Source organism: Aquarana catesbeiana, linkage group LG01 (assembly GCF_042186555.1).
Source record: "Aquarana catesbeiana isolate 2022-GZ linkage group LG01, ASM4218655v1, whole genome shotgun sequence".
Classification (NCBI taxonomy): domain Eukaryota; kingdom Metazoa; phylum Chordata; class Amphibia; order Anura; family Ranidae; genus Aquarana; species Aquarana catesbeiana.
The window spans coordinates 958,831,203-958,844,757 of NC_133324.1; the positions used below are offsets into that span (position 1 = coordinate 958,831,203).

Here is a 13,555-nt window from a genome sequence, read left to right on the forward strand (position 1 = left end):
AGTCTCTGGTGCAAAATTCAATAAAGTCCAATCCAATTTAAAAAAAAGAAAAAAAAAAAGAAACTTTGGACAAATCTGAGTGGTTGGAATTTGATCTCACCTCCCTGTTTTTTTTTCGATTGGGCAAACTTTTGGAATTTTCTTTTTTTTGGCACGTACAATCATTTGAAACTTATTAAAAGGAAGATATTAATCCCTTTGGCCTTTAGAGTACAAATATTTCCAACTTTTGGAGATGTTGATTTAAAAAAAAAAGGAGTGGGAAAAAACATTAAACAAATGCTCTAAAGAGATGATGCTGCTATTAATAGCAGCATATAAAAAACAAATGAACGACCTATTCAAGGATCTAGACCAAATACATGGGTTACTAAAACCTCTAAAAAAGCAATTATCATACAATGACAAGGAGACATCATTGATTGAACGCCTAGATATTTTCAAAAAGGATGTCCTTATGAAAGAAGAAAAGAAAATGATAAGAGATAGAACTGCATTTAGGGAAGGCAAAGCATACAAGTGGCACTCCATACAAAATAGACAAAGGACATATGGTAATGCATCTAGGAGGGAATCTTAGCAACATGTTTCATTCATTTTCTAATGTCTCTGCCTCCCAATCACAGTTTTCTTTTAAACATAGAACCAATGGATGTTCAAAAAGACAAAGAAACAATGAAGAAAAAACCAGGATCAGGTGGCCAAAAAGTCCATGTTGTAAAAGAATCAACTAACGACACACAATCCTCCCACTCACGGGTGTTTTGTATCTATCGTGACAGGTTTTCACAAATGGGTGTGGTGAATGAGCTATCTTCTATCTCTTCTTCTGAAGACACACATGAACATATACATGCATGTCATGTTTTGGATTGGAGTGTCATTTCCTCTACTCCTCACGCACCTATTTTCCAGAATTCTTCTTTTCAGAACCGTCCCATTCCCAACACCACAAAGGGAAACCAAATTGATAAACTCACAGACAACCACCTAGAAGCACATGATAATCCGTTCACAGATAAGGACACTAAAATAAACATAGTAAATATATCATCACATCAACTCCCCACATTTGAGACAACTCTTGATGAAGGGCCTTGGCTTTTGTCCCAATGAAAATTTCGATGGAGATCTTTGATGAGATCAAATCTATCTTTTTACGCGCAAATTGTTACTTAAGAACATGTACAACGAAAATGCAAATGATTCAACACAACTTAACAAAGATGATAATAAAGCTATTGATCAACTTACATCCCTTTTGGAGGAGAATGATCAGAAAGATTTAATTGATTGCATTGATATTGAACAATTGCTATACAAATGTGGCAGAGAGACCACAAAAGCCCTACCATCCCAATCCATACTCCAGAAGAAATCTGATCATTTCCCACCATCTAGCTCCAATTCCAATGTAGTGGCCTTTCTGAAACGTGTGTCCAAGGACATTGAGAAAATGTCCATCAAGTCAGGATATAAGGACAACTTGATGTTCAAAGAGAAACAGGCGTTAAAAGACTTATCCAACAACCATTCTCTAGTTATCAAACCTTTTGATAAAGGCGGTAATATTGTTGTTATGAACAACGATCAATACATATCCATGTGTAAAAGAAATCCTAAATAATCAGAATTGGTAGCCCAATCTCTAAATGGCAAGATCACCCACACCTGCTATGAAGGTGAGGTTGGCTCGTTCGAGCCCTTGTATTTAAAGCCAGTTTCAGTAATGGCGCATTCAGTGTTGTGGTTCCTACAGAGCGGCATGTCATTGGAGAACACTGATTCAGGTAAATGCTATTCTCTACTATGCACTTTCGGCTCCAATATTGTAGATGCTTAAGTGCTGCTTGGCTACATTGAATTTGTATCTATGGGATGCTTGTGAAGCTCCGCTCCGACCTCCTCTTCAGTTCTTAAACCTCATATATATACACTTTATATTCTATGAGACCAGCGACCAATATCATAATCTCCTGACTCAGTGTCTTTCCATCCTATGCGGCCTATGTGTGTACACACAGCACTTTTTTGAGGTACATCTCTATATATGTTTTGATATATTTTATAATATTTTTTACTTGAGTTTACTCTCTCTCTAAAATATATATATATATATATGTATATACATACGTTTTTTTCTTTGAATGTGGCAAAATCAATTTGGGTGGCCCTGTTTTTGATCTCTTGACCAAATCTCTCTTGTGAGATTTTTTTGTGTCTTTTTATTCTCAGCTTCCTGCTATTTGCGGTCCCGGTTTGCTCTCAGCTGTTTTCTGTGTCCATCTCTCCCACCAACCAGGAACTCATCTTTTTAATCTCACCTTTACCTATCTATCCATACTTTTTTGACCGTTTGGCCATATTATCTAGGCTCTGGTCGCTTTTTGGACGGGTGAGTACAGTAGCTTTATAGATGCATTTTTTTGTACCATCTGTTGCCTTTGATGGATATTAGCATTGATTCAGCTATGTTGTCGTTAAAAATATGTATGTCTTTTCGGAGATACCATACACTCGAAAGCTATATGCATAGATATTAATAATTTTAAATATATCCTGCACTAATGTTATGTGATGAACTTTTAGAAATATCTTTTTGATACATTGCTTAAATAAAATTTCTTTTTTTTTTAAATTTTGTCTGGCAATCTATGCTTTTAAAGTCCCACCCTCTCTGGGGAAAACTTTGTATTTATCATTTCTGTGCCCAGTACCAAGCCAAAACATGACGTCTCCTCAACCCCATAACTCACTCAAATGCATTTACTTTAAATTCAGAATAGAACGATAAATGTGTGCTCCAGCTATAATAGCAAAACCTTTATTATGTCCTTGTAGGAGGGTAAGATGCACAGTACTGAGAAGAAATCTCACCATTGTGGGAGGCGTAGAGACACAAACTACTGCCGGGAAAGCTCACCATTGTGGACGGGGCAGAGACATAACACCCAGACTGCAGGCCGCTGGAGGTGAGGGGAGTCCTGTTACTTCATCCAAGATGCTTCCAGTGACACCAATCCTCAGCCTCGCTGTACTGGCCACATTCATGCCCATCAATGACCTAGGTAATGGGGGTGAAGCACTGGCTGGTAAAACTACAGACACCTGGCTGACGTGTGCCAAGCTTATCAAATCGTCAAGAAGAACGGTATCCCTGATGAGCGGATCGGGGTGATGACGTACAATATTGCAGATATTGAAGAAAATCCAACAAAATGAATAATTCTAATTCCTGACAACTTCCTAGAGGTTCTGAGAGGTGACACAGAGGCGATGAAGGGAAAAGGATCTGGAAAGGTGATTAAGAGTGAACCTAACAACCATATCTTTATCTATGTCACTGATCACGGAGCTCTGCGTCGGCTGGTCTTTCTCAGTGATGACCTCCACATTGAATAACTGAGCAAGATCATTCAGTACATAACAAGTACAAAATATGGTTATATACATTAAGGCCTGTGATTCAGGCTTTACGATGAATCACCTACCCAACAACAGGGATGTTTACGCCACCACCCCTCACGAGTCCTCTTATGCCAATTATGATGAGAAGCAGGACTTACCATGGCTAGCTTTACAGCGTCATAATATGGGTTTCTTATGTTGAGTAACATTTTGCGATATTGGTGTTTAGTGACTCCTTGTAATTTTTTGGTTTAAATGATGTTTTGGTAAAATGCTGTGTTTCACAGATAGCAAGTGCATTGGACTTCATTCACAGCAAAGGAATGGTCCATCAGGACATCAAGCTGGACAATATTTTGCTGATGGACTCTGAATTCTGTGATCAAAGTGGCACATTTTGGACTCACAAGGCTCCAGGGTACTCAAGCACCATCTATGTCTTGGTTTATACCGTACACATCTCTTGAACTGTGCAGCATAAAACAAAGGGGAACAATTGCTGCTGCACCCAAGCATTGATGTGTGGGCCTTTGGTGTCATGGTGTAGACTGGGTTCTTCACATGTAAAGAAGCAGAAGGTCACGACCAAATGTATAAGGACTTTGCTTAGTGGCAAATAAATAAGGATCTCACATTTGGCACCAGGAAGGTGGAGCAAATTATCAATTTAATATGAAATCTCTATTTTTGGAGAAAGGTTATAGTAATGAAGAGTTATTATGGATGTCTATATGATGTAAAGGGAAGTAATGCTTAAAAGGAAAAACTGAAAAGTGACAGGGAAAATCTGCTGATGTACAGTGCCTTGAAAAATTATTCATACCCCTTGAAATCTTCCACATTTTGTCATGTTACAAAAAAACACAAAAAAATATTGTATTGGGATTTTATGTGCTAGACCAAAAGTGGCACAATATTGTAAAGTGGAAGGAAAATGATAAATGGTTTTCAATTTTTTTTTAGAAATAAATATCTGAAACAAGTGTGGCGTGCATTTGTATTCAGCCCCCTTTACTTTGATACCCCTAACTAAACTCTAGTGGAACCAATTGCCTTCAGAAGTCACCTAATTAGTAAATAAAGTCCACCCATGTGTAATTTAATCTCAGTATAAATACAGCTGTTCTGTGCAGCCCTCAGAGGTTGGTTAGAGAACCTTAGTGAACAAACAGCATCATGCAGGCAAAAGAACACACCAGACAGGTCAGGGATGAAGTTGTGGAGAAGTTTAAAGCAGGGTTAGGTTATAAAAAAAAAATATTCCAAGCTTTGAACATCTCACAGAGCACTGTTCAATCCATCATCCGAAAATGCAAAGAGTATGGCACAACAGCAAACCTACCAGGACATGGCCGTCCACCTAAACTGACCGGCTGAGCAAGGAGAGCATTCATCAGAGAAGAGCCAAGAGGTCCATGGTAACTCTGGAGGAGCTGCAGAGATCCACAGCTCAGATGGGAGAATCTGTCCACAGGACAACTATTAGTCGTGATCTCCACAAATCTGGCCTTTATGGAAAAGTAACAAGAAAAATGCCATTGTTGAAAGAAAGCCATAAGAAGTCCTGTTTGCAGTTTGCGAGAAGCCATGTGGGGGACACAGCAAACATGTGGAAGAAGGTGCTCTGGTCAGATGAGACCAAAATTGAACTTTTTGGCCTAAAAGCAAAACGCTATGTGTGGGGTGTGGGGGAAAACTAACACCGCACATCACCCTGAACACACCATCATCATGTTGTGGGCATGCTTTTCTTCAGCAGGGACAGGGAAGCTGGTCAGAGTTGATTGAGCCAAATACAGATCAAAGCATATTTAAGTGTTAGAATGACCCAAAGTCCAGAAATAAATCTAATTGAGAATCTGTGGCAAAAATGTAAAATTGCTGTTCACAGACGCTCTCCATCCAATCTGACAGAGCTTGACAACAAGTACAAAATATGGTTATATACATTAAGGCCTGTGAATCGGGCTTTACGATGAATCACCTACCGAACAACAAAGAAGAATGGGCAAAACTGTCACTCTCTAGATGTCCAAAGCTGGTAGAGACATCCCAAAAAGACTTGCAGCTGTAATTGCAGCAAAAGGCGGTTCTACAAAGTATTGTCTCAGGGGGGCGCCATACAAATGCATCACAGAAGCGGAAACATTCCAGTTATTGGTTGTCCATGATAGGCATTTGCGCATTCAGAACACCATGCTTCATCAGGAATCACCACCCCCTGTAGATCCTGACAGCAAAATTAATAAAAAGGTAAAATTACTAAAGTATTAATAATTTTAATAACAGCACCCTCAAGGAAAAAAGCTGACCCTTATGGTCCATTTTCCACATTCGGTATCCTTCACATATATGATGCCTATGGAGCCATAGAGAGCCTGATTGGAAGTCATTTGTTACTAGCTACACAGAGCCCAAGGGTGGCTCCATAGCGTGATTTGACGCAGCTGAACACTGTGTCACACGCTCTAAGGTGAGCGCAACCACTTTGGGGGTCACTGAGGCACATCACAGCATGTTTTATGACACCTTGACTCAGCACGTTGGACTAATCGGATATTTATTTACCTTTTGAACACTTTATGCACAGAATCTCCTTTTTGGAACTTTTTCTGATCACAGTTATATAAAGTTTTTTTTGGAAGACTTTTCACTATTAGGGATTATACTATTTTATTTAAATATCACCTGTCACTCATATGGATGTATTTATAGTATTGCATGTTACACTTTGTGTAGAGTATTGCAAATAGTGCACGTCTTTTTTCAATTTTTCATTTGTTTATTTCATGCAGAGTATTGATTAATAGTTTTTTTTCACTTTTGATTAGTGTGTTTGTTTATTTTATGTACACAGAGTATATTATAGGTTGAGATAACCCAATTATTTGCACATCACACTTAAGGAGGAATGAGAGATACTTTTTATATATTTTTTTATGTTTTTATCGTATATGGTATCACTAGGTGAACAGACACATATGGCAAATACCTAAGCGCAGCGCAATTTTTTCATTTAAGTTTAGTGCACGGTCATGAATATGTGATCTGCGTTCGCAGCTGGGTACTTTGATTTAAGTTTGTTCTTCATTGGGCATTGGATTATTATGGCTCGCAAGATTTTTCCTTTATTCTTGACCATATATGGTTGGACTTCTTAATCAAGGGGTAATACTGCCGTTTAGGCTCATTTGGACACTAATTGTGGTTATATATTTTTTGTTCGTGACACCGTCACTAGATTATTAGTTTGACATTCCCACATATTAAGGTGGGGTTGTCTATTTATAATTGTACATATCCTGTATTTTATCTTGCTCCACATTTACATGATTTTATCTACTGGGTATATGACCATTCACCTAATTGGTCGGTACATGAGAACACTTTTTATATGTTTAGCGCGATTCTAGGGTTTCTAATTTTTGCGCACTGTATTTATGTTATGCAGGAGAATTGCTGCTGTTTTCACTTGCTTATTCATTGTCAATTTTGAATGGGTTTATGTTTTATTCTTTCTACCTAATGCAGTTTGACTTTTCTTTTTCAATCCACATCTGGTGACAGGCCACAGCAGTGGCAATCCACATCTGGTGACAGGCTTTGCTAACTAGCCAAAATTTGTAAAAAAAACAAACGTCATTGGAGAGCTTTTTTGAAAAGGGGGAAAGACCCAATGATGAGACAACAGAAGACTCTTCTAAGACTGCAAACAAAAAGAAAGCTGCATTTAAAAGAAAATACCAAGAGTCCTATTTAACTTAAGGGTTCATTGCATCAGGTGATTCACATTCTCCAAACACGCTTTGTATAATATGTGGTGAGCGGCTATCCAATGAAGCCATGAAACCTTCAAAACTGCTTTGCCACATGGAGATCAAGCGCCCTTCATTAAAAGACAAGCCTGTTGAGTTTTTTCAAAAGAAAAAAAATGTGAAGGACAGAAGCAATTATTGAAGACCACCTCTTTGATAAACGTGTCTGCATTGAGAGCCTCATTCTTAGTGGCTAACCATATTGCTAAATCTAAGAAACCCTTTACAAATCGGAGAACAGTTGATCCTGCCTGCTGCAAAGGACACTTGCCATAAAATTTTAGGAGAGGTTGCGGTTGAAAAGGTGCAACGTGTTCCTCTTTCGGCTAGCACTGTAGCTAGACGAATTAATGAAATTGCAGTGGATATTGAAGCACAATTGATAGAGAGAATTAAGGAGTCACCATGATATGTCATACAGGTTGACAAGTCTACTGATGTTGGCAACAATGCTTGTTTTTGTGTGGTATGTTGTCCATGAGGATATGCTATGTGCACTCTTCTTGCCAACCCACACCACAGCTGCAAAATTGTTCAAGTCTTTAAATGATTATATGTCAAGAAAACTGAATTGGTCATTTTGTGTTGGTATATGCACGGACGGAGCTGCTGTCATGACTGGACGGCTTTCTGGTTTTACTCACTGTGTCCTCCATAGACAAATGCTGGCTAGCCGAAAAATGTCACCTGAACAACGTTTTACAGGCTGTGATTAAAATGATGAACCACATTAAAGTACGTGTTCTTAACTCACGTTTGTTTGAACAGCTCTGTGAGGAGATGGATGCAGAGCACACACGTCTTCTCGTATGCACAGAATTGAGATGGCTTTCTAAAGGTAGATCACTGAGCAGACTGTATGAGTTAGGAGAGCCGCTCCAGAGATTTCTTTCTGAAAAACAGTCACCACTTGCAGCACATTTCAGTGTCACAGAATGGGTCACAAAACTTGCTTACTTGTGTGACATATTTAACCTGCTCAACAAACTCAATCTGTCACTTTAGGGGAGAATGAGAACTGAGTTCAAGTCGGCAGATAAAGTGGCTGCATTCAAAGTCAAGCTGGAATTATGGGGGTGACGAGTGAACAATGGGATTTTTGACATGTTTCCAACATTATCAGAACTTTTGAAAGAGACTGAGACAGAACCTTCTTTCACCCAGCTGGTGCATGATCACCTCTCTCAGCTTTCAAAAGAATTTGAGCATTACTTCCCAACCACAAAAGACCCCCGAACTGGGAAGGAATGGATCTGTGACCCATTTGTGAATATGCCAGGTGAATCCACTCTGTCCATGCTAGAAGAGGATCAACTGCTTGAGATCGCAAATGATGGTGGCCTTAAAAGTGTGTTTGAGACGACTTCAAACCTCCATACGTTCTGGATTAAAGTCAAGGCAGAATATCCTGCAATTGCCACAAAAGCACTGAAAAGCCTGCTGCCATTTCCAACATCCTATCTTTGTGAAGCTGGGTTTTCTGCAGTGACAGCAACCAAAACGAGATTACAGAGTAGATTGGACATAATCAACACACTTTGAGTGTCACTGTCTCCTATCACCCCAAGATAGGACCGCCTAGTTGCAGTAAAACAAGCTCAGGGCTCCCACCGATTCTGCATTATGGTGAGTTGAACTATTTCATTTTACATTCCAATGTAATCGAAATAACGTGCTTCAGTCATCCTGACACCATAAACACCGTCTAGTTGCAGGGAAACAAGCTCAGGGCTCCCACAGATTCTACATTACGGTGAGCTTAACTATATAATCATTGTATTATATTGTAATAATATGAATAATGCGCTTCAATCGTCCTGATATTATGGTATCAGGATGATTGAACCGCTAACGCAACACATCACGATTCCTCCCCCCTCCTACTGGGCCTTGGAAAAATATTCTTCCACAAAACCGGTCCTCGGTGCCAAAAAGGTTGGGGACCACTGGTCTATTGAATTCAAGTGCAGGCACCGACATCTGTTGTAATGTAAACAGGAAGTCAAGCCTTGCAGCTTCACAGCCTGTTTCCTAATGCGCATTTGGTGCTGAACTTTATAAATGGTCATGCCATCTTGTGGGACCTCTGTGTGTCCCAGAAGGCAGCTGGTGGAAGGATATAACCCATGAATATTTGCGTGTACCTGTGAAAACATGTTCTCTGCTACCACTCTGCTTATATGAAAACGTATCTGTTGCGGTGTAGCCTCAATTTAATTTTATCTATGTTAGGTGGTACTTGCAAGCATTCCTTTACATTTAACTGTAAATCCATGCTGCATTCTCCTTAATAAATAGTGATAGTCAGTGCTTACAGCAGATCCAGTGCCTGTTGTCACTGGCTTGTTTTAGAACATAGTGAGATTAATTATTGGAGGAACATAGCATAGAGCCATGGTCTAGAATCCAAAACCTCTCTGTTCTCATTGTTATTTTAAAATTAAATAAAATGCGGTATTGAATTGTTAATGTGGTTGTTACCACAATCCTGTAATTCACTGGCAGCCCCTCTATTCTAACTAGTCATAACTAGGGATGAGCTTCGAATTCGAGTCGAACCCATGTTCGACTGGAACATCGCATGTTCAACCGTTCGTCGAATTTCGAACGTTTTGGGCCGTTTGCGCCAAATTTGAGTGGCGCGTCATGGCCCATAATTCACTGCGGCATCGCAGTGCATTGCTGGATGTTGATTGGCCAAGCATGCACTATGACCCGCATGCTTGGCCAATCACAGCGGCGTCTGTACAGAGAGCCGTAATTGCCCAAAGCCAAGGTGGCTTTGGCCAATTATGGCTCAGGAGGTTTAGTACACGCCCCACACTATATAAGGCCGCCTGCACGTCGGCCCTGTGTAGTGTGTTCCGGCGTTGAGAGAGAGACAGTGTCATTTGATTTAAGTTAGATAGAGTAGGCAGGCGAGTCAGTTGGCTGCACTCACAGTGTAATATATATATATATATATATATATATATATATATATATATATATATATATATATATATATATATATATATATATATATGAAAATGTGTCCCAAGATTCTCTTAGTTGTCCAAACTGTGAGATTTTTTGTAATTACATAGAGAATCTTGAAGAGCAATTAGAATCTAAAAAAATGATTTTGCCAGAGTTACAAAATAACAAACAGATTGCTGTAATAACTACAGATGACAAAAAGACTGATCAGAAATGTGAGCAACAATCCTCTTATATTCCGGAAAGTTCGGATATGGAGAATGTTGACGCTACTGATGAAAAAGAAATGAAACATAAAAACTTATTATGTAGAACTGCAAAACTAAAGTTGCAAATACATGACCAACTTATGAAAGTTTTAAAAGATTTTCCTATTTATGACACTGAGGCAACTGTATTTTCCAATTGGGATTTATTTGAAATGTTTGCGGATCGTTTTAATCTGTCAAATGATCAACGCAATTACATATTTCAGTTGTGGGTTCCTGTTAATTTCGCTAAATGAATTAACACACCTGTTATTGATCACGAAGGTCAGGAAAAACAAAATGACGCGACAGACTGCGACAATTATTGCTATGTATGACCGGTGAGAAAATACCGACCATAGAAATGTTAGATCTTTTACAGACTACTGCAGAAGAAAATCCAATTGATTTTAAAGTAAAATTTTGCAAGGTTTATGATATTTGGAGTAGATGATGACAATGACTCAGGTTTAAAAACAGCTTTCATAAAAAAAATGTAAATACCTTGACCCAACTTCAGTAGCCATAGCACAGGAACGTCAAAATTTAAATGATGTAGTAAGCTTCATTGATAAAATTAGGAGACAATTAAATCAAAGCAATCTCACAAACGAGATAGCTATAATTCAATGTGACAAAAATAGTCAGGTTGCAGACATGTCAGAAACGACAGGTCTTGGCAGGAATGACAAGGACAGGTGCAGGCAAGTGAGGCAAGGAGACCCTATCACGTGTCTTTACTGTCATAGATCTGGCCATATGAGAAAACATTGCTGTAAATTTAAGAGAGATTCACAAATAAAAACTAAAGATATAGAGAATGAAAAATCAGCTTTTGTACAACCTGTTTTTTCATGTCAAGATAAAATTTTGACTGAATTGTCTTATGCCACTGAAGTCAAACAGATCAGTAATTTGACTGTTAACAGCAGTTCAGACAACACTGTCACTGAAAGAGAGGGTTTATTGCCATTGCCAAAAATAGAATCACATTGGGATTCAATTTCTCTGCCATTACAATATGTAGCACCAATTATTTTGGATGAGAATGGTAGGCCATATATACAATGTTTGCTGAATGGTAAAAATATTAATTGTCTCATTGACAGTGGATCTGAGATTAGCCTTACCAAAGAAAACATACCTGTGAAACCAAATTCTCCTATGTGTAATATAGTGGGTTTTAATAATACAGGTAATTCCACTGCTAGACAGGTATCTAATGTAACATTTGAAGTACCTGGATTAGTAAAAACTAACATTAACATTTGGGTATGTCACAAAGCAGAGAATATACTCGGCATTGATGTAATCAATGAACAAAAATGGGTGATCGATTTGGCTAATAAAAGTATTTGGAAAGATCCATCTAGGCCCAAATCAGTGCTTATTGATCCCTCTGTATACAGTAAAGTTGGTTCCATTACCAATATGTCTACAGAACAAAAATGGCCTGATGTTGATGGTAATTGTGCTTTAAAAGGAAGTGGTACAACGTTTTCCAAGTTTGTGGTCAAAGTTCAAAAATGACATTGGAACTTTGAAAAATACTGAATTGAATATTGAGGGAAAAGATCCAGAACCCTTTAATCAGTATGAGTTACCACTAGAATCAATTGGTCCACTTTCTGCCATTATTCAAGAGTTTGTACAACTTGGAATTGTAAAGAAAGCTAAATCAGTGGTAAATAACTGTATTTGGCCTATCAAAAATACTGATAATTCATATTCTTTATCAGTTGACTTAAGGACATTGAATAAACATATCACAAATAACCAAGTTCTTCCTGATAAATCTAACTTAAAGTTAAATTTGAATGCTGAGGACAAAGTGTTCTCTGTATTAGAAATTATGAATAGCCATTTTTCCTTTCCTTTAACGAATAGCAGCCAGTACAAACTCGCATTCACATTCAGAAAAGAGACTTATACGTTCACTCGATTAATACCTGGCCTAGGTAGTGGTGATGGTATAGTTCATGAATCTATAGCAAAAATACTTTCAAAATTTTCTAGGCCAGACTGCATTTGTCAGCATGTGGATACGATTCTGCTGAGTACTCAGAATATCGATGAACATATGGTTCTTTTGTCTGAGTTGTTTATGATGTTACAAGCTGAAGGTTTAAAATTAAACACGACAAAAGTTCAGCTGATGAAAAGTCAAGTGAAATACCTTCACATGCAAATTAGTCAAGGAAAGAGACAATTGTTGCAAGAAACAGTTAGAGATATCACTGCAATCCCAACTCCAACAACTCATAAGGCATTGCGTCAATTTTTGCATAAAATAAATCATTGCAAAGAGTTTGTACACTGTTACGCAGAAAAAGTTAATCCACTATATAATCTTTTGAGAAATAAAAGGTAATATAGTTGACCAGTGGGGTCCAAATGAGAAAAATGCCTTTGAAATGTTGAAAAAAGATTTGCAGAATGCTCCAGCATTAAGTTCAATAGAGGTTTGTTCTGAAGCATCTTTTGTTTTGAAAACTCATGTATCCGAGAATGCCATCTCAGTAACATTGTCTCAATTACTAGAAGGTAAGGAGAAAATAATTGCCTATTTCTCCAGAGTTTTATCATTTTTGGAAAAAACTTTTGAGTCAGGTGTAAAGCAACTGCTAAGTGTTTACTATGCAATTAAAGCTACAGAGAGCATAGTGAAATCAAACAAAATCATTGTACAGACACCTGACTGCTCACTAAAAGATATTTTTGAGGAAGATAGTTTTAAAGAATGTCGTAAAACATATCCTCTATGGTTCAGAGCTTTATCATTCAAACACATTCAGATAGATGTAAAAGGAAGACATCTTCAGGAATGTACACCAGCACATGTTTATACAGCTCTATCTGAGAAGTCTTTATCTCAGGTTTCCAGCATAAGAACAGAGAAGGACATAGAGCCAGTATGTGTTACTACAGAACAGTCTAACACTAGAATAAGAGCTTCAACACAGAATACAGTTACGCACATTTCTAATCTTTTAGAGGTGAGAACAAAGGCATAGTCCTTTGTCATCTCTGGGTGATACAAAACTTTTATTTTGTTTGTGAAAACAGAGATTTGTATCATGACCAAAAGGAGGTGTTGCGTCCTGA

The 13,555-nt window shown here is 38.1% G+C and overlaps 1 pseudogene; it reads left to right on the top strand.

The window, feature by feature from the left end:
* Positions 1-1,652: 1,652 nt before the first annotated feature.
* LOC141128570 (legumain-like) overlaps positions 1,653-13,555 on the top strand; it is a 113,980-nt pseudogene continuing 102,077 nt past the window's right edge.